At 36.9% G+C, this 19743-nt stretch overlaps 1 non-coding gene across 1 annotated transcript; it reads left to right on the top strand.

Moving 5' to 3' along the window:
• Positions 1-11447: 11447 nt before the first annotated feature.
• Positions 11448-11554, top strand: LOC145033117 (small nucleolar RNA R71). The gene has a single exon (XR_013677357.1). It is a non-coding gene; the product is annotated as a small nucleolar RNA R71 (small nucleolar RNA).
• Positions 11555-19743: the final 8189 nt, after the last annotated feature.

Genomic DNA, 19743 nt, shown 5'->3' with positions numbered 1-19743 from the left:
GTAGTGTAGGTAGGTTGAGGCTGTACTGCTTTGTGCCACCAGTCAACAAATCTGGTAATGTTTATATCGATATGGTGTTATGGTTTACCGGCTTATATTTGTTTTGGATATGTATACATTAAGCATGTTGTGTATGGTTGTGTTGAGGCAGTCTTTCTACGTGCTGAAGGCCAAGAGACCTAGGGTGTCCCGAATAGACAGAAGGCCATGAGGATGCAGGAATCAGGCTGAAGGCCCGAGGAACATTCCAGATAGGCTAAAGGACCGGTGTGGCATACCAGTCATGTTTAAGGTTCTTTGAGAATACCAGATAGACTGTAGGCCAGTGGGGCGTTCCAGTTAGGCTGAAGGCTCTGTTTGATTATTTCTTGGTTATTTGTATGCTTATCTATTATATATGTGTATCGACATGGTTTATGTGTGATTAGGTTGAGGCGGTCCTGCTTTGTGCTGAAGGTAAACATACCAAGGACGTCCTAGTTGGACTGAAGGCCAATAGGGCGTACTAGTCAGGCCAAAGGCCCGAAAAATGTTCTAGATAGGCTGGAGGCCCGGTGTTGCGTACTAGTCATGCTGTAGTTTTTTTGAGCATACTAGATAGACTATAGGTCGACATGGCGTTCTGGTCAGACTGAAGGCTTTGTATGAATGTTGTTGTTTGTTGGTATTTGTTATCTATTTATCTGGTGGTACTCTAGGGGGGAAAACGCACTAAGCTTTATGCTTATAATTTTTGTTTATGGTCTCAGGTACTTTAGTGGACCGTTGCAAGGCGAAGGCATGACCGTACATATCCTTGGTTTTACAACTAATTGGATCTTGGGAGACTTTGATTTTAAATATTGTAACACTTCTATTAGACAAAAGGGTTGTTTTGAAAAGTTTTAAATTTGTTGAATTTATGGGATGTTACAAGTGTTGGATAAGGTGTCTAAGTCCATAACTTATTTGGTATATACTTGACCCAACCCAACATGGTCCATTTGGGTTGCATTTCATCCAAACTATTTATGGATAATTTTATGAGGGTTATACACATATGATTATTAATATATTATAAGTTATAATATATTAATATGAAGTCATGTTATTTAATTAGTGTTAGTCTTAAATTAATTATGAATTAATTTAGAGATTAAAAGGAAGACTAATTAGATTGTGGGCTATTGGTTTATATGGTGTGGGCTAATACTCATTTGTTAATGGGCTAGGCTTGTATGGAAGTCCATGGATGATCCATGGAGCTTTTAACCCATGGATCCTTGGAAAAGGAAAGGTCATGGGTTATTAGGTTTTCACCCTAATCATGTACACTATATAAGCATGCTTATGTTGCATGAAATAGCCACTAGTGTCACTAGAGTATGTGTTTTTGTGTGTGGCCGAAATTTATAGTGTGTATAAACTCTCTCAAAGTTTTCCAAGAGTTTGTGGTGCTTTGTGATTCCATTTGAAGCATTCACATTATTGGTGCTTGTCCCTCAAACTCCTTAGGAATCAAACTCATCATCAAAAATACACCTACATTCTTGTTGTTCTTCTTATGAAAAGTTGACTATGGATATTCAAGTGGTGGTGTCAATGGTGTGTTTGATCCGCGGGTCATATACGACTGCAACAAAAAAACAAAACAAAAATAAAAAGGTAAAAAAGAATAAAAACTAATTAAAAATTCCTACTGAACGATTACCACGATGTGGTAATGATGCCACATCGTGGTGAAGCAGATAAACTAATTAGAAAGCAAAATTGAAAGAAAACTAGAAATATTTGAGTTCACGTTGTGAACTTTAAGAGCTCATGTCGTAAGTTCGGTAACTTAGAAAAAAAAACTAATCCTAAAAATTAACTTTTTATAGGTTTTTCCGCACCTACTAGTTTTACCAACCATCTAACCAACTATTATGACTTAAGGCAGTGGACTTATTTGCAAATAATCTAGTACAAACAGTCTGGTATCAAACTTAGGGAACATATTTAATTTACTAACCTAACTAATAATAGATTGATATAAAACAAGCAAAGGTTAAAAAGGGTTTTATCTAATCTTTTAAGTTCAAACAAACTTAAACGCTTAACTAACAGTTTTAATCAATATACTAAAAACACATTCATTTAGTTCGAATCCATGTCTTCTCTATGGTTCGTTAATAATTATGGATAATTAAAGTTTTTTTTACCAATTATTATGTAATTGACAATTCAAGTCCAAAGTTATTAATATTTTCACCAATTCATGAACTACCTTGTATGACCATACACAAACAAAACATAGAATTAGTTATTATTTATAGATGGGCTATGTAAGATTTATCTATGAAAACATAATTATGGTCACAATTTATGTTCTCCAACACAACCAAGTTTGTTACTTTAATTTATTTTCTAAGATTTGGCCAATCCTAACTCTAATAGTATAATGATTATTAAATCACTAGGTAATCAAGTTCATGTAATTTAATGGTCTTTAAGCTACACTTAACTTGAAAGTAAGCAACAAAATGACAACTTTAACATGTCGGGTAATGATAATCAAACACAAGCACAAAACCAACTAGTAAAATCCATAAATTAATAAACTAAATCATAGAGTCAAAGTTTCATCTAGCTAAATAAAAGTAAATAAGTTCAACTACTCATGGTTGAAAACAAAAACATAAGTTCAACATAAATCAACATGATTAAAGTAATCAAACCGATGTAATGATGTGTTCTTCAATTCCTTAATCTTTAAGCGAATTCTTCTTCAAATGAATGTTTTGTGCGCTTCTCTGAACTCTAAAATCGTATATTTTAGAATACGTCTCCTCCCAAAAGCTTTCCAAAACTATCCAAAGCTCTCCAAATCGTAAAAGTGAAAGAATATTTATAGTTTTGGAAAACACGTGGTTCACATTGTGAACTAGCGTTTCACATCATGAGGTGAGTGTTTATCCATATCAGGCAAGGATTTTAACTTCCCGCATGCTTATCTTCTAGAATACCCTCTTCACTTCGTGGACTTGAGTTGCCACGTCTTGTTATTGGATTTTCGCTGGAATTTTCTTCTTTAAATCTTCAATCCTCCAAAGTTCCAATCTTTTTCAATTATGGTCCATATTCTTCAAGAGTGTCTTTATTGGATGCAAAATACAATTTAATTCAATAAGTACAAAATATCTTTGAAATTTAAAAAAATTATTAAATAAAATGTATTAAGATATTACCTAAAAATGTATATAAATAAGGCAATATCAGAAAGCAAGGGTTATTAGCCCATAATAACAACTGGAAAACACATAAACAAAAGGAAAACTAAGCTAAACATGATTAAACTAGGTAAACTGAATGAATATGTTTGAATCCTTGCTACAATCTTGTTATCCTTTGATCTCTTGTCAAATTCTACCCTCCAAGGGTTCTTGGAAGGTTATTTCTTCATAAATAATCGCATCCCTAAGGCCTCTACCCTATGAAATCGACCTAATGTCCAAAATATTTATAATTACCAAATATGGTTACCACATCGTGGTTGACCTCCTCCATGTCGTGGACCTCAATTTTATCCTGTATTCTCCAAGTTAGCGCCTAGAATAAAAAATATTTCATTCACCATGAATCAGCAAATTCACAAACCACAAAAGTTGTCTAGTTTTCAGATCATTTTGAATGACTTCAATCAGAGTTATGAGTCATGAGATATGGTCAAAATACCGATGAAGGCTCTAGATGTCCAACAAAATCCATTTTTTTTCTTCTTCTTGCCTAAGCTTGCATTTTCCTGCTTCATGCTCCTCGGTTGCTTTAATTTCATCTCGCGCATGTCTTTATTGATACAATCTCATTATCCTTTGATCTCTGAGTGAATTCTAACCTCCGAGGGTCCTTGAAAGGTTTTTTCTTAGTCAGTAATCACAACCCTAAGGCCTCTACCCTATGAAATCAACCTAATGTACAAAATATTTATAATTACCAAAATTTGGTCATCATGTCGTGGTGACCTCACCCACATCGTGGTCTTCAAGTTTATCCTGTATTCTCCAAGTCAACATCAAGAATCACAAATATTCCATTCTCAACTGTGTGGTCGTTGGGAATCATCATTTTCTCAAAACATGAAAGTTGTCTGAAAGCTTGTGTAGTTTTTAGATCATTTTGAATGACTTCAATTGGAGTTAGTCATGAGATATGGTCAAAATGTTGATGAGGGGTCAAGATGTCGAACAAAATCCTTCTTCTTGCCTAAGCTCACATTTTCCTGCTTCCTGCTCCTCGTTTGCTTCATTTTCATCCTAAGCATGTCTTCATTGCTACAATCTCGTTATCCTTCGTTTGCTTCATTTTCATCCTGAGCATGTCTTCGTTGCTACAATCTCGTTATCCTTTGATCTATGGTCGAATTCTACACTCTAAAAGTTCTTGGAAGGTTTTTTATTCGTCAATAATTGCAACCCTAAGGCCTCTACCCTTTGAAATCGACCTAATGTCCGAAATATCTATAATTACCAAAATATGGTTGATGTGCACAAAAGTACCCACTAATTTTAATATTTATAACCTAACAAACTAAGACTAACTATGCACTTATAGGCAGTGTACCTAGTCAGATTACAATATAGCTTAGGTTAGTTGGGTGTCGATCACAGGGAACGGTGTTACTAATTAACCTAATTACTATTAAATTAACCTAATTTATTAATAAATTTAATAAGGGGGTTTTATCTGATTTTGCAAGATCAGATGAACTTAATCAAATTAATAAAAAAACACTCTTGCTTAGTTGAATCCACTTCTTCCTTATGGCTAGCTAATGATTATGGGTTATTAAGTTGGGTTTTAGTTATATTAGTAATTTAGTTCTATCTTACCAATAAGTAACTAATTCATGTTAAACCATGTATGCTCACACATAATTAAACACAGAACTAATTATGAATGTAGATATGCTATGTAAGATTTGTTGTATAAACGCAATTATGATCACAATTCACGTTCTCTAGCACAGCTAAAATTTATTTAGCCTAATTACTAACTAAGATTGGTCAATCCTAGCTCTAACAACTCAATGTTCACTAAATTATTAGGTAAACAAGTTCATGTAGTTTCATGGTCACTAAGCTACACAGAACATGCAATCTAGCAATTAGATAAACAAATAATAACATGCTAGGTTATACAAATCAAACACAAGCAACTCTTAACAACTCAAATTAATCCATAAACATATAACTATTCATAAGTTCAAAGCTTCATCTAGCTAAGCAAAAGTAGCTAGATTTAGCTGCTCATCATAGTAATTAAACTAACACAGCTAAAACTAATGAAAAACATGTTTATAATCAACTAAATATAAAACTTTACTTCTTTTGGTGTTGAAATCCCTCTTCCAAGACCTTCCTTCTTCTCTGAAACGTCTCCTGGAACTTCTTTTCTTCTGCCAAAAGTTTTTTTATTCGTAATAATAGAAGAACTTATATAATCCTCAAAAACCTGCGCCACGTCGTGGCCATATGCGCCACGTCGTGGGCTTTAAGTAATACGTATCCTTCAAGGAACTCCTCCGCGTCGCGATGTTTATCTTCTGGAACACCCATGCCACGTCGTGGACTTCACCGCCACGTCGTGAATTAAGCTCTTATTATAAAATTATTATTTTCTTGTCTTCCAAGCCTCCCATGTTCCCCATTTTGTCACCTCTGGTCCCTCTCTTCGAAAATCCTTTGTATTGACTGAAAATATCAATTAAAACTCATAAGTATCACTATTCTGCACATATTATCAATTTATTAATAAAAATGCACTTAAATACTGCCTAAAAATAAGTATAAATATGGCAATATCAAAATACCCCACACTTAGGCTTTGCTTGCCCTCAAGCAAATTTACACTTAATTCTTAATTACTAACACTACACAGAACAATCTGACTCTAGTTCAGCCATTATGCCAAGACCTCAACGCATGCATTTGTGTCTAAAATTTTCCTAAAGTACCCCCCCATACTTTAAATACTCACAATCTTCATAAACACTTGCCTACTTTTTCCGAACAATGCTCATTTTATGCAACCCTCCGAATCCATCCTCAGAAAACCTCCTAACCTCAACGTATTTTTAGTTGAGCAACCTAAGCATACATAATCTAGAATTACAATTTATGATACCACTATGGAGCTTTCTTTGAATTCTTCATTTCTCTGACATTCTGATCTTCGATTTCTTTGAATTCAACACCTTATTTGAATTGATTTCTGGTATCTTCAACTTTTTGGATTTCTTCAGAATTTTGATCTTTTGATCTTCACTTTATTTGCTCCAAAATTCCTCAAACTTTTTCGTAATTCTCTCTCTCTTTTTTTCTTTTTTTTTACATGTACCTCTCTTTTTTCGCTCAAAACCTACATGCTTAAGCAGAGGCGCTCAACCTCAACCTTTATTGGTTAATGATAATAATTTTCCTGGATACATTTCAGGTTTAGGCTGCTAAACATATTGCATCCTTCAAAACGAGCAGGGTTATGTTTTTGTTCCATGATTTCACTAAAATAAGGGAAGCCACAAATGCACTATAACGTATATTGGCTCAACTAAACATTTGAACTTTCATCGGATCATCCCACATAATACCAGCAATTATAACTCAAATTATTATTACTAGATTCAATTAATAAAAAATTTGAATTTTCAAAATTTCCTATCAATTCACTTTTTCTACCCCTACCCCACACTTATTTCATACAATGCCCTCATTGTATGTATAAAAGCAAATCAAAATTAAAGAAAAGGGAGAAAAAGGAACAGACTCCCCTAGAATAGCGGCATGAGCATCTCGAAAAGTGTGGAAAATGCGGAATTGGACTTCCAAAAATAGTAACTCGGTGTAGAACAAGACTCGAACTTCAATTCGTCAAAGTGGGTATTGAGAATGAAAAAATATGGCAATGATATACTGGATCACGTCGTGGCATATATCTGGACACGTCGTGATTCGGGTGTAAACTACGAACACCATAATGCTGAACTATGACAAATTGCAAGCGTGCCACGACGTGGCATAAGGAATTCACGTCGTGGAACTAAGCATTAGTAGAAAATGACTTATTGGCGTGATTTACTCTAGCAGCGTTGACCAATGGCTAACTGGTGTCCGACACTTCTATGCAAATATATGTTCCAACTAGAACCTCTCTCCTAATATACCCCATACTTATCTTGAATTGTGGGCTCGGACTCACAACTCAAAACTTCCTTGACTAGACAAACACGACTCGAAAGATAACCGGCTATGCTCCTTCGAATTCCAACGCTAATCTGAAAAGTTAGAACAACCCAAAAGAAACAAAAAGTAACATCATAGTTTTAATAAGGTTTTACATCACACACCAAAGTAAAAAAAAACAAAATGAAAAAAAACTACTAAATAAAATAAAATCAATCATCATCTTGATCTTGTGCTCCACTTGGTCCTGCCTCATCATTTTGCGGACGCCATAACTCCTCCCATGTCGGAAAATAGGGATACTGCGGTGGCATAGCAGGTGGTCGGGTCACACCCAAATGTGAATAAATACCCTCGGTAAGCTGGGTATGGTAAATGGCATGACCCCGTAGATTATCCAAATATGTTCCAACCCGACTCTGAAAAGGGTCGGTGGGCACTCCCTGCACATACTGCGAAGCAGCACACTCTCGCTCGACCTCGCCTCTAGCCCGCACATTTCGACGCCTCGGCCTAACGGGTGGTTGCTGTCCCGGCTGCCCCTCCTCTTCCTCGTCATCTATTGGTGGTATCATAAAACGACCCCCGATATTCACCACTGCTCGCATCACACCCAAGACTTGAATGGTCAAGTCGGTATCCGGGAATCGAGTAAGATTCCTCACAAAGTCATGGGTCAAAATATGATATGACCTAGCCAGGCGAGTAACCAAATGCCCCCCAGTAATCGGGCTCCCAGGCCTAGAATTGGCCGCTTTCTTCCCCATAAACCTTGCCAACAAATAAGGCAAATCACAGCAAACCCCAGGGGTAATAAGAGTCCATAAATAAAATAGATTCTGGATGGGGACCTTATCACCATGATGCTTGTGATTGATTGAAAACGTGATGAGGCGGTGCAAAAATCGGAAAACAGGATTCCGAATTTGTGACTCACTCGAATCACGAGTGTTGTATTCATGGTTAGAAATGCCCCTCCAAAACTGCACATCCAAGGTACCCGGAGCAAAATTCCGCACACATCCAAGCAAGAAAGGGATAAAAAACGGAGATTGCGTCTCCACTTCCGTATAGAGCCCCATACGCCAAGCAAATTCCCGAAGGCTACACTCACGATATACACCACCCAAACAAGTGCTCTATTGTAGGTGGCATCAAGGGTGCGTTCTTCGAAACATACGGTAGAGAAAAATTCTACCGATAATTCCCGGTACACGGGTTCTTGAATGGTGAATAAATTCCTCCACCCGTGACAAGTAAACGAAAATTGATCTCCAACATAAGTCTTTGACCAATAACGTCCCAGCTCCGCTACCATGCCCACTCCACCTAGCCATCCCCAATCAATAATCGGGGCTATTGCAAACTCCCTGTTGTATAACCATCCAAGCCGATTCTCGTAGGTTGTTAGCAACGGTCGGGGAATGTTTTGAGGAAACTGGTATAAAGGATGTATGCTTGCGACATCTATCGGGTCTTCTTCCTGCGGAACAGCTCTTCGTGGTCCTATTTCTGCAATCAGAACAAACCAAAACAGCAAACAACCAACACATTAAGCAGTTAAATATTTTTACAGAAGTCACAACGTGGCCAGGCTGCGCCACGTCATGGGTCGCATCGTTCACAGCTTGTGGCTCGATCTAATTGCATGCGATTTCTACTAAAATCAATGGTTGGGGTTTGTTCCTATGACCATTAAAGGTATATTTAATCTAAAATTAACCATTAGATTCAACCAATTTCGTGAATCATACAAGCCCTAACCATGAAGACTTGAAATTAGAAGAATTGCTACAAAATAATAAGGAAAACACGTACCAAATAGATTAATAGGCAAGATCTTGCAAGGAAATTAGCAGTAGAATACGAAATTAGCTGTGGGGTTACAATGTTTCCGTTCGTGCGGCAGCCTCACAAGTGGGAATGAGAATTATCAGTCAAAGGGTTTTAAACAACTGGTCCCCCCTGATTTTTAAGGGCCACGACGTGGCGGGTGATGCCCACGTCGTGGAACTTAAATTGTGTTTTTTTCAGTCGCGCATACCCTTTTTCCCACGACGTGGCTGGGCAATGCCTACGTCGTGGAGACTGCCAGATGCAAAAGTCTCAATAATGTTTATCATATTAATTAATTAATTTGCATATCAATCATTATTTAAAGTTCCCTACAGCTAATTTTCTACTTGTTACCGTTTTTTATAGATGATGAATCGATGTCTTTCCTACTTAAAAAGAAAAGAAAGAAAATTTTAAAAAGAAAATGCAAACCAAACTCAGGTTGCCTCCCGAGAAGCGCTTCTTTTTCTTGGAGTCTTGAGCTGGACTCCGTGCCTTCTACGTTGAATCTTCGGAAGAGTCCTCCACCAAGATCTTTTGTTCCTTGAACCGCCTTTTGTAAGCTTGAACTCTCCGTTTATACGCCTTCTTTGAATTCTCCTTTTTATCTTTTCCCTTTTCCTCAAGCTTGCGTTTTGTGCTCTTGGTTTCCTCCTCGTACTTTATATCATTCTCTTCTGCTTTCACCACCGGCCTTGTTACTCTTGAAGTGACCTCCTCTTCATCACTTGTTATTTCCTCATCCTCTTTGCTTACCCAAGAAGGCGGGTTCTTGTAAGCTATGACTTCAATCCAATGTGGAACAGATGCCTTTGGTTTTGTCATTTTTACTTGATGAACTACTTTTATCTCTTCTTCCATAAGCTTTTCCAATTCTTCTAGTTCATTCTCTTCATTAATTGTGAACACCTCTTCTTTATTTTCTTGAAAGTCATCTTTTTTTCCAAAGATTTCTTATTCATCTCCAACCCTCAAAGTGAGCTTCGACTCGTGGATATCAACAAGGGCACCAGCAGTGTTGAGCAATGGCCGACCTAGGATTATCGGAACATCTGGATCTTCTTTCATGTCCAATACTACAAAGTCTATTGGAAAAATAAATTTTCCAATTCTCACCAAAATATTCTCCACTATGCCTCGGGGTTGTGTCACCGAACGGGTCGCCATGTGAATCTTCATTTTTGTAGCCTTCATCTTCTGAATCTCCAATTTTTGATAAAATGAAAAAGGCATTAGATTAATGCTAGCCCCAGAATCGGCTAAAGCCTTAACCTTCATTTTATTCCCAAACACGCATGGAAGAGTGAGGCGTCCAGGATCCCCCATCTTTTCTGGTGTCTCTCCCAACACAACTTTTGAAGTTTGTTCACTTAAAATTACTGTAGACTGCTTCTTTAATTGCCTTCGAGTGTCCATTAAGTCTTGCAGTAATTTTTGGTTCTCGGGAGCTTTGGATAAGGACTCGACAAAGGGGGTATTAATCGGGATCCCTTTCACATGCTTGACAAACTCTTTGTGCTCTCTCTCCAGTGGACTAAGGGTTGCTTGGGAAGGAAAAGGCAAATTCAGCTCATAAACCGAACTGTCTGCAGAATTTTTCTGTTCATGACGGGCCCACATCGTGAACATATAAGGTTCACGTCGTGAGTTCTGGAACTCAGCAGCTTCATGATTTTCGATCTTGATCTTCTTCTTCTTTTGATCGGGCGTTCGTGGTTCTTTGTCCAATGCTTCCAGGAACTTTGAGATAGCTTCTTCTTCGGTGTCTATGGCCATTACATGAGATTGGTTCTGTACTTCGGGACTCTTCGGGGACAATTTTTCATGAACTAGGGTTGCTAGTTGACCAAATTGTACTTCAAGGTTATGGATGGAGGCTTGCTGATTCTTTATCAATGTTTGTTGTTCCAGAATAGCAGAATCTGTGGCCTCGTGTCGCTTTTCCGATGCTTCCATAAATTTCATTAAAATGGTCTCTAGGTCGGGTTTCTTCTCGGCTGGTTGCTTCTCCTTTTGATAGAGGCCTCGACCTGTCTGCCTATACTTCTCTTCTTTTTGCTTCTTATATTCTTCATATGGCAGCCACTCCTTCTTCGGTTTCCTCCAGTCCTCTTCAAACTTATCCCCATTAGAGTAGCACACTTGAGCTTTTCTGTTCCCAAATTCATCCACGTTGCAGTCCTTGGTCAAGTGTGGGCCATGACAGCTGCAATTTCTTCAGTTTGGGCCCCTCCACCGCCTTTGCTTCCATCCTGCCTCAGGTTATGGTATTCGCGGGAGTGTTTCGCGAATTCTTCAATTAGCTCCTTGACCTCCCTTGGATTTTTCCTTGTCAACGGTCCTTGAGAATCAAGGAGTTGTCTTGTCATCACATTGACCCCATCATAAAAAATTGACATCTCTTGCTGCACATTTAGGTCATGTTGCGGGCAGTTTCTGAGTAAGCCCTTGTACCGCTCCCATGCTTCGTACAGTGACTCCCCCGGCTGTTGCTCAAAGTTGGCTATTGCCTTCTTGAGTTTGGCTATCTTGGATGGTGGGCAAAACTGATCTAGGAATTGCTCACGCATTTGAGCCCAAGTGGTGATTGTACCCGGTGGGAGTGCTTTTAACCACTCCTTAGCAGCTCCTTTGAAAGTGACGGGCAGCATCCTAAGCAAGACTGTGTTCCTGTTGACATTTGGGACATTGAAGTAATCTGCAATGTCATTGACTTCATCTAGATGCTTAAAAGCATCCTCATGGTCTTTCCCGAAAAATGGGATGTCCTTCAGCGCAATCAATATGTGTCCCTTCAGCTCGAATGTGGCATTGGCAGGTATTGCGGGTTGGACTAATCTGGGACCCACATCTTCTCGGATCCGTTTTTTGTAAGCTCCCATGGACATTTCTTCAATATCTGCCATCTCTTTCCTTGGCTCGTTCTCGGGTTCACTCGTGTGTTCTTCAAATTCAAGCTCGGTGTCGCTTTCGTACTCGGTTTTCACGGTTGTATGATCCAAATGCTCAAGATTGCTCTCGTGCTTCATTGATGAACTTGACTCTCCTGTCTTCTTTCCTGCTTTCCTAGAGAAGGCTGACTTCAATTCTTGCAAGGGCGTCTTTTTCTTGTGAATTGCAGACTCGGGATCTTCTAGTGGTGGCACCAATGGTGTGTTAGAACCTCTGGTCATTAACTCCTGCAACTTGCTAACTAAAACGTAAAACTGGACTAAAATAAGAAAAACTAAAAATGAAATCTCAGATTTCACGTCGTGAGTATACTAAATCTCACGTCGTGAACTCTGTGACAAACAGAACAAAAATTAAACTAAGATAAGCTAGTAAAATAATTAACCAATTAAGCTTTCTGCAGATTTTATTCCTAAAAAAACGATTAATCTAATGCAACTAAATAGACTAATAATCTGCACCATTCCCCGGCAACGGCGCCAAAAACTTGATGTGCACAAAAGTACCCACTAATTTTAATATTTATAACCTAACAAACTAAGACTAACTATGCACTTATATGCAGTGTACCTAGTCAGATTACAATATAGCTTAGGTAAGTCGGGTGTCGATCACAGGGAACGGTGTTACTAATTAACCTAATTACTATTAAATTAACCTAATTTATTAATAAATTTAATAAGGGGGTTTTATCTGATTTTGCAAGATCAGATGAACTTAATCAAATTAATAAAAAAACACTCTTGCTTAGTTGAATCCACTTCTTCCTTATGGCTAGCTAATGATTATGGGTTATTAAGTTGGGTTTTAGTTATATTAGTAATTTAGTTCTATCTTACCAATAAGTAACTAATTCATGTTAAACCATGTATGTTCACACATAATTAAACACATAACTAATTATGAATGTAGATATGCTATGTAAGATTTGTTGTATAAACGCAATTATGATCACAATTCACGTTCTCTAGCACAGCTAAGATTTATTTAGCCTAATTACTAACTAAGATTGGTCAATCCTAGCTCTAACAACTCAATGTTCACTAAATTATTAGGTAAACAAGTTCATGCAGTTTCATGGTCACTAAGCTACACAGAACATGCAATCTAGCAATTAGATAAACAAATAATAACATGCTAGGTTATACAAATCAAACACAAGCAACTCTTACCAACTCAAATTAATCCATAAACATATAACTATTCATAAGTTCAAAGCCTCATCTAGCTAAGCAAAAGTAGCTAGATTTAGCTGCTCATCATAGTAATTAAACTAACACAGTTAAAACTAATGAAAAACATGTTTATAATCAACTAAATATAAAACTTTACTTCTTTTGGTGTTGAAATCCCTCTTCCAGGACCTTCCTTCTTCTCTGAAACGTCTCCTGGAACTTCTTTTCTTCTGCCAAAAGTTTTTTTATTCGTAATAATAGAAGAACTTATATAATCCTCAAAAACCTGCGCCACGTCGTGGCCATATGCGCCACGTCGTGGGCTTTAAGTAATACGTATCCTTCAAGGAACTCCTCCGCGTCGCGATGTTTATCTTCTGGAACACCCATGCCACATCGTGGACTTCACCGCCACGTCGTGAATTAAGCTCTTATTATAAAATTATTATTTTCTTGTCTTCCAAGCCTCCCATGTTCCCCATTTTGTCACCTCTGGTCCCTCTCTTCGAAAATCCTTTGTATTGACTGAAAATATCAATTAAAACTCATAAGTATCACTATTCTGCACATATTATCAATTTATTAATAAAAATGCACTTAAATACTGCCTAAAAATAAGTATAAATATGGCAATATCAATGGTCACCACACCGTGGTTCACCTCCTCCATGTCATGTGTCACAGCCCCAAACCATAGATGGCGGAACTGTTCGGGGGTGGGGAACTTCATGTGTAGTATCATAACAATGAGTATAATAGTTCTCAAAGTAATTACCACCATCATAAGCATAATTGAAAAGTTACATCGTAGTATGTGTCACGTATTTCAAAATCAATTATATTATGATAACAAAAGGAAATGTTTGACATCTAAGCGTCCTATCCTCAAAAGTTGTTGTTTATTTGGTTCACTGATTTCCTGAGAATACAAGTAATTTCGAAAGAGTGTCAACAATTAAGTTGTTGAGTTCATAAGCTTTTGTATGTGGTGTTTAAAATCCTTTCTACGTAAAAGTAATGTTTGTTCTAGAAAATCCCACATTTCCCTTTTAAAATATACTGCAGTCTTAAATGTCAAGACCGAAATGCTCAAGTAATTTTCCATACTTAAAGAAATTTTATGCAAGTTTAAATCGACATAAACTCGTTTAATTTGAAAGTAAAACCCGTTAGGTTTTGTTAATAGCCCATGTGAGTTATTATAACCATGTTATGACCCAGTCGGCCTTGTATACGACGTTCTTCAGGCGTCTCAGAGTTAATGACATTTGTCACCTCAGACCTTCTGGTCTAGCTGTTGCATGCAACTCAGGTGGGTTTGTCAGACCTAATATAGATCTACACACAACTAGCATGCTTTCCCTACAAGAGAATCTGGTTACAATTTATAGGACTTTTAAATTTAGTTACTTTGGAAGTAATGCAAAGCGAATGTCTCACAAATTTATTCATTAACAGATTTACGTAAAGTGAACTGAAAACCCATTTTTGTATAAACCTGGTAGTTTGTATTCGTACCCCATTTATACGAACTGAAAACCTTTTATAAAGAGTTCGAAATGTAAATGAAACATAAACTATACCTACTATAGTTTAACATAATTGTTTGTAACGTATGAAATATAAACTATACTTACTATAGTTTAGAAAGATTGTTTGTAATTTATATGAAACATAAACTATACCTATTATAGTTTATCCAAAAAATTTGTAATGTAAATGAAATATTTTCTGTGTAAGTCGAATGTATAGCAAAAATAATACTATGTTTATCATGCCTTATCTTGTATTATTTGTAATGATAAATGATTCTTACAAATCAGTGAGTATTTTCTGTTATATAGTTATACCGCAATAGAAAACACATGTAAAATATGAAGTCATCAAAGATTAACACGTTGCATAACATGTTACAAAGTGTGATGAAAGTTGTAAGTTGTTAACTTGTTTTTAACATTTGTACACTGTTTTGGAAAAATCACAGAAAAATCATACAAAGTCTAAAACTAAATCCGTAAACTATGAGATTTTAAAAAATATGTCTAGTTTGTTCATCAATTTTATCATGATTTTTAGAAGTATCTAACTAGTGTGAAAATGTTCATATTTACAGACTGGTCCGAATTCATAGCTACAGTGATAGGCAATTTTGTAAAAATCACCATAAATTGTAGAAAAATCGTATGGACATGTGCAAGTAGTCATTATAAATTTATAAACCTGAATTATTTTCATCTAATATAGTTTTGAAAACTAAAAAGTTTAAGATGTTCAAAACAGTTCGTGAATGAACATTGACTTTTCTGTTGAAAGCTGATGTTTGAGTTTAATTATGTTGTTGGTGTTGTAACTTGTATTATCCCCCTAAAACTTGAAGAAATCATGAAAATGTGTGGGCATGAACTCACCTTGAGCGATTTCTTAGGATAGATGATGAATATAGGAATTTCCAAGTCAAGAACACTTGGGAGATGCTTGAAGATTCGAAGATCTAGCAACAATTATGATGATATTTGTGTAAGGAACCCATGATTTGAGTGAAGGGGTGTAAGATAATCATGTGAGGGATGAAATTTACTTACCAAAGGAGTATTAAAAGCTCAATATCTCTGGAGAATCTTGAAATCTAGGAGAGAAGTGGAGAGAGAAAAGTGTTTAGCTTAATATGAAAGGAAGGACTTCTTGGAGGTGAGGTAATGAATTCCTTACCCTTATGCAAGATAACTTGAAGGGGAAGGGTGTGAGGGGACAAGGAAGACACTACGGATGATTGGATTGGTGACTTAAAGCATGAATAGTGATATGGAGTGGGTATGAGAGGTTGCTTGTGTCATAACTTTAAGTTAAAGTTAACACTCTACCTTAATATCTTATCCACTAGATATTATTCCTAGACGAAGATTTCCATTAAAATGTGTTTAAATTATGAATATATAGGGTCTTATATGTCAAAATATGATTATGGGTGAAAATCCCACGTCAAAATCATGAAAAAGGGCTTAAAACGAAAAAGTGGTCGAAAACCGGGAAAAGCAAGCGAAGATGCGAAATTTTGAGCTCAGGACCGAAGTTCGGTCCTAACTTGCTTAGGACCGAAGGGTGCTTCGGTTTCATGATGAGAACAAAGAGAAGGGTTCGGCCGAGCAATCTCGCAGGCGAGAAGGAAGAGGAAGCGAAGGCGAAAGAAGAGAAGCGAAGGCGAAGGCTCGGTCCGAAGCAGTCTCGGTTTCGGTCCAAGCGAGGTTCGGTCCCATATGCAGTTTCGGTCTCATGCAGGTTCGGTACTACTGGTTCGGTTCTTAGGGCTACCATCGGTCCTCGCAAGGGGTTTCGGTCCAAGAGGCTTCTTAGGGTTTCGTCTCTAAGAGGGTTTCGCTTCTATAGAGCTGTTTCACTGATAATCTTCCCATTTCGCGTGGTTTTTGGCTCCGTTATGTGTTGGGATGTCCCCAAATGATTGTAAAAAGTTGAGGGAGGTTATGATAGAGATTTGGGAGAGAGACACAGAGAGATAGAGAGATAGAGAGAGAGAGGGAGAGAGAGAGATTGATACAGAGAGATTGAGAGAGACTTCTTTTGTGACCTTTTTGGATGTTTAGCTTCGCAACGCAAGGTTTGTACACCCCGTTAAGCCTCGTTATGATTGTTATATGCCCCCGAGGGTTATGGAATAATGTTTTATCGAGTAGTTTCATCACTTACCCCGATTAAGGTTTAGAATTTCTGAACATATGAACTTTCCAAGTGATAACTCCTTATTAAAATAGCTAGTTGTACAATAGTTACATAATGTAAACCCTAATATACAAGGGTTAAATGACTTGACCAGTTTGACTTGTTGATTTTATTTAACTTTGAATTGACTAGAAATTGACGATTGTCACATCATGGTCCTCAAGTTTATCCCGTATTCTCTAAGTCAGCGTCAAGAATCGAAAATATTTCATTCAGCATGTCGTGGTCATTGGGAATCGACAACTCTTCAAAACACAAAACTTGTTCAAAAGTTTGTTTAGTTTTCAGATGATTTTTAATGACTTCAATTGGAGTTACGAGTCATTACATATGGTTAAAATACCGACGAAGGGTCAAGATGTCGAACAAAATCCATTTTGTTTCTTCTTCTTGCCTAAGCTCGCATTTTCCCGCTTCCTGCTCTTCGTTTGCTTCCTTTTAATCTGGAGCATGTCTTTGTTGCTACAAAACATATTTCAAACTTAATAAGTACATTTTTCCCAAATTAAGCATAATTATAGCTAAAAGTATTAAGAAATATGCATAAAATACATGACTAGATATGCACATATCAAAGTCACTAAACATAGAAGGTACTATTATCAATGATAGATACGGATGACAATGGATACGGGTATATCGGGTTTTGTGTTCCCCATCCCCATACCCGAATCCTCATCCCCATCCCCATACCCGACCCCATCCCCAATGGGTATCGGGGATCCCCAATGGGTAATCGGAGATTTTTCCCCGTTACAAAGTTTCTGAACTTTTATGAAAAATAACTCATAATTATATATTAACCAACAAAACAAAAACTAACAGAACTAATATAAAACACTATAATCACTGAATGTCTTCAAACACGAACAATAACATTCAAGGTTACAAATAAAATCATTTTTTACAAAAAAATATATAAAAATTCTTCCCAAAACTATACGTTTGATTGTTAAAAAACCTTACATTGTCTACTGAAAATTTGCTTATGCATTATTAAAAATAAAAACATAAGTAATAGTGTAATAGTGTGTGTGTGTATATATATATATATATATATATATATATATATATATATATATATATATATATATATATATATATATATATATCGGGTACCCATCGGGGCCGGTTTCGGGTACGGGTATGGGTACCCGACAGGTAGAACCATCCTCATCCCCATCCCCACTTTTTATATTCGGGTAATACCCATCCCCGGTCAACTCGGGGGTTAACCCGGTCAACTCGGGCTAGGGTTTCGGGTACCCATCGGGTACGGGTTTTTTTGCCATCTCTAATGATAGATCTATATGAGGTATTATAGTACGTCATTGATGGGAATGAGTTTGTGTTAAGGCTCTTAAAAAAGTTTTGGAGACATTTAAGGAATGAAGATATTGTAAAACCTTGCATATATGATCCAAAGGTGGTGTCGCTTCAAGAGAATAGTAGTGGTTTATAATCTAAAGGATCATGAAAAGGAGTTTAACACATAACCATATTAGCTCTCAGCGAGAATGCAAAGATCACAGTTGATGTGTAAGGGTAAACTGGGGATGTCACAAGGTTGTTGGTTTAAACCTATATGGATACTACAGAAATGGTCTCTTCTTGTTGGTCCACATAAAACAATGGATTAATTTTTATGACACCCAAGTGACATCATCTGTCTGAGTGAAAGGAAACATTCCAACTTGATAGGGGATTGTTGGAAATTATAGTTAGAAATGCAAGTTAGCTAGTTTCCCGTTATCCCACATCGGTAGGGGAAGAAACATGTAGTGGTTTATCATGCTTTTCTCTCGATAGGCCTTGAAATGTTTTAAGTGGATCAAGAGATCGTCCAAGCTCACACGTGTCTAGCCAAGCCGATGCTGCAAATGCGCAAAATGGCGCGATATAGGCGCACTTGACACTTCAGATGATGCATCGGTTATTGTGAGTTTAGGAGCTTTTATTTTTAGTAGGCTCGGGATTAGTCAAGTTGGACTGTATCAGGTTCATGGAATTTGCGCTGCGACGTGTGGGATTGCATCGCGATTCTTGCTATAATATTTTGGAAGGACCAAAAATGAGTTGCTTGAAGAGAAAGGTGTACCCCTAGGGCTTCTAGAGGCTAGCCATAGAGGGTTTTTTGTTGCCTTCTAGGGTTCCTGCAACTATAAATACAATTACTTAGGAGATGTATTGACCACCACGAAAAGTTAAGCTCTCTCTGCTATTTGCGATTTCTTCCATTTTTCCATGTAATCACTTTGCATTTATTCTTCTTCAATAGTTGTTAGAGCGAAGAATAAATTGCATCAAATCATGGGTATTTAAGCTGAAGCTTACAGCCGTAGAGTGATGTTAAAACCTTTAAATACAGGTGCCAGATCTGTAAAGGTTTCTACAATCAAGATCAACTTCTGACTAGTTGGTTTTACTTTACTGTTTCGTCTTTTAATTTTGTCTGATAACGAGACGGTCTTTTCTACTCATTTCTTAAAATCTGATCTAATCCTGAAGGATGGATTTGATTTTTGGACGAAAATCGGTAATTGAATTAATAATAATTGTATTTAATATTTCGCGACCTTTCAACGTTTAATCATCAATATTATTCCTTAGTTGTTTGCTTTTGTGAAAGTGTTTTGGATATTTTGTCATAAATATTATCTATTCATTCGTTTGTTTGTCAATTCTAAATGACTCATGATCAGTTCATAATAATAATTATCAGATTATTTAAATATTAATTGTGAAATTCAACACATGATATAGAAGTCAGAGTGAAATTTATATTATCAAGGGATCAATTGTTGAAAGAAAATTTAATCTATCGTTTACCCTTGTCTATCTAGAAAATA

This window comes from Lactuca saligna, chromosome 2, assembly GCF_052625555.1.
Source record: "Lactuca saligna cultivar CGN05327 chromosome 2, ASM5262555v1, whole genome shotgun sequence".
Taxonomy (NCBI): Eukaryota; Viridiplantae; Streptophyta; class Magnoliopsida; order Asterales; family Asteraceae; genus Lactuca; species Lactuca saligna.
Note: the sequence above shows the minus strand (reverse complement) of the source record. Positions and strands in the feature narration are given on the sequence as shown.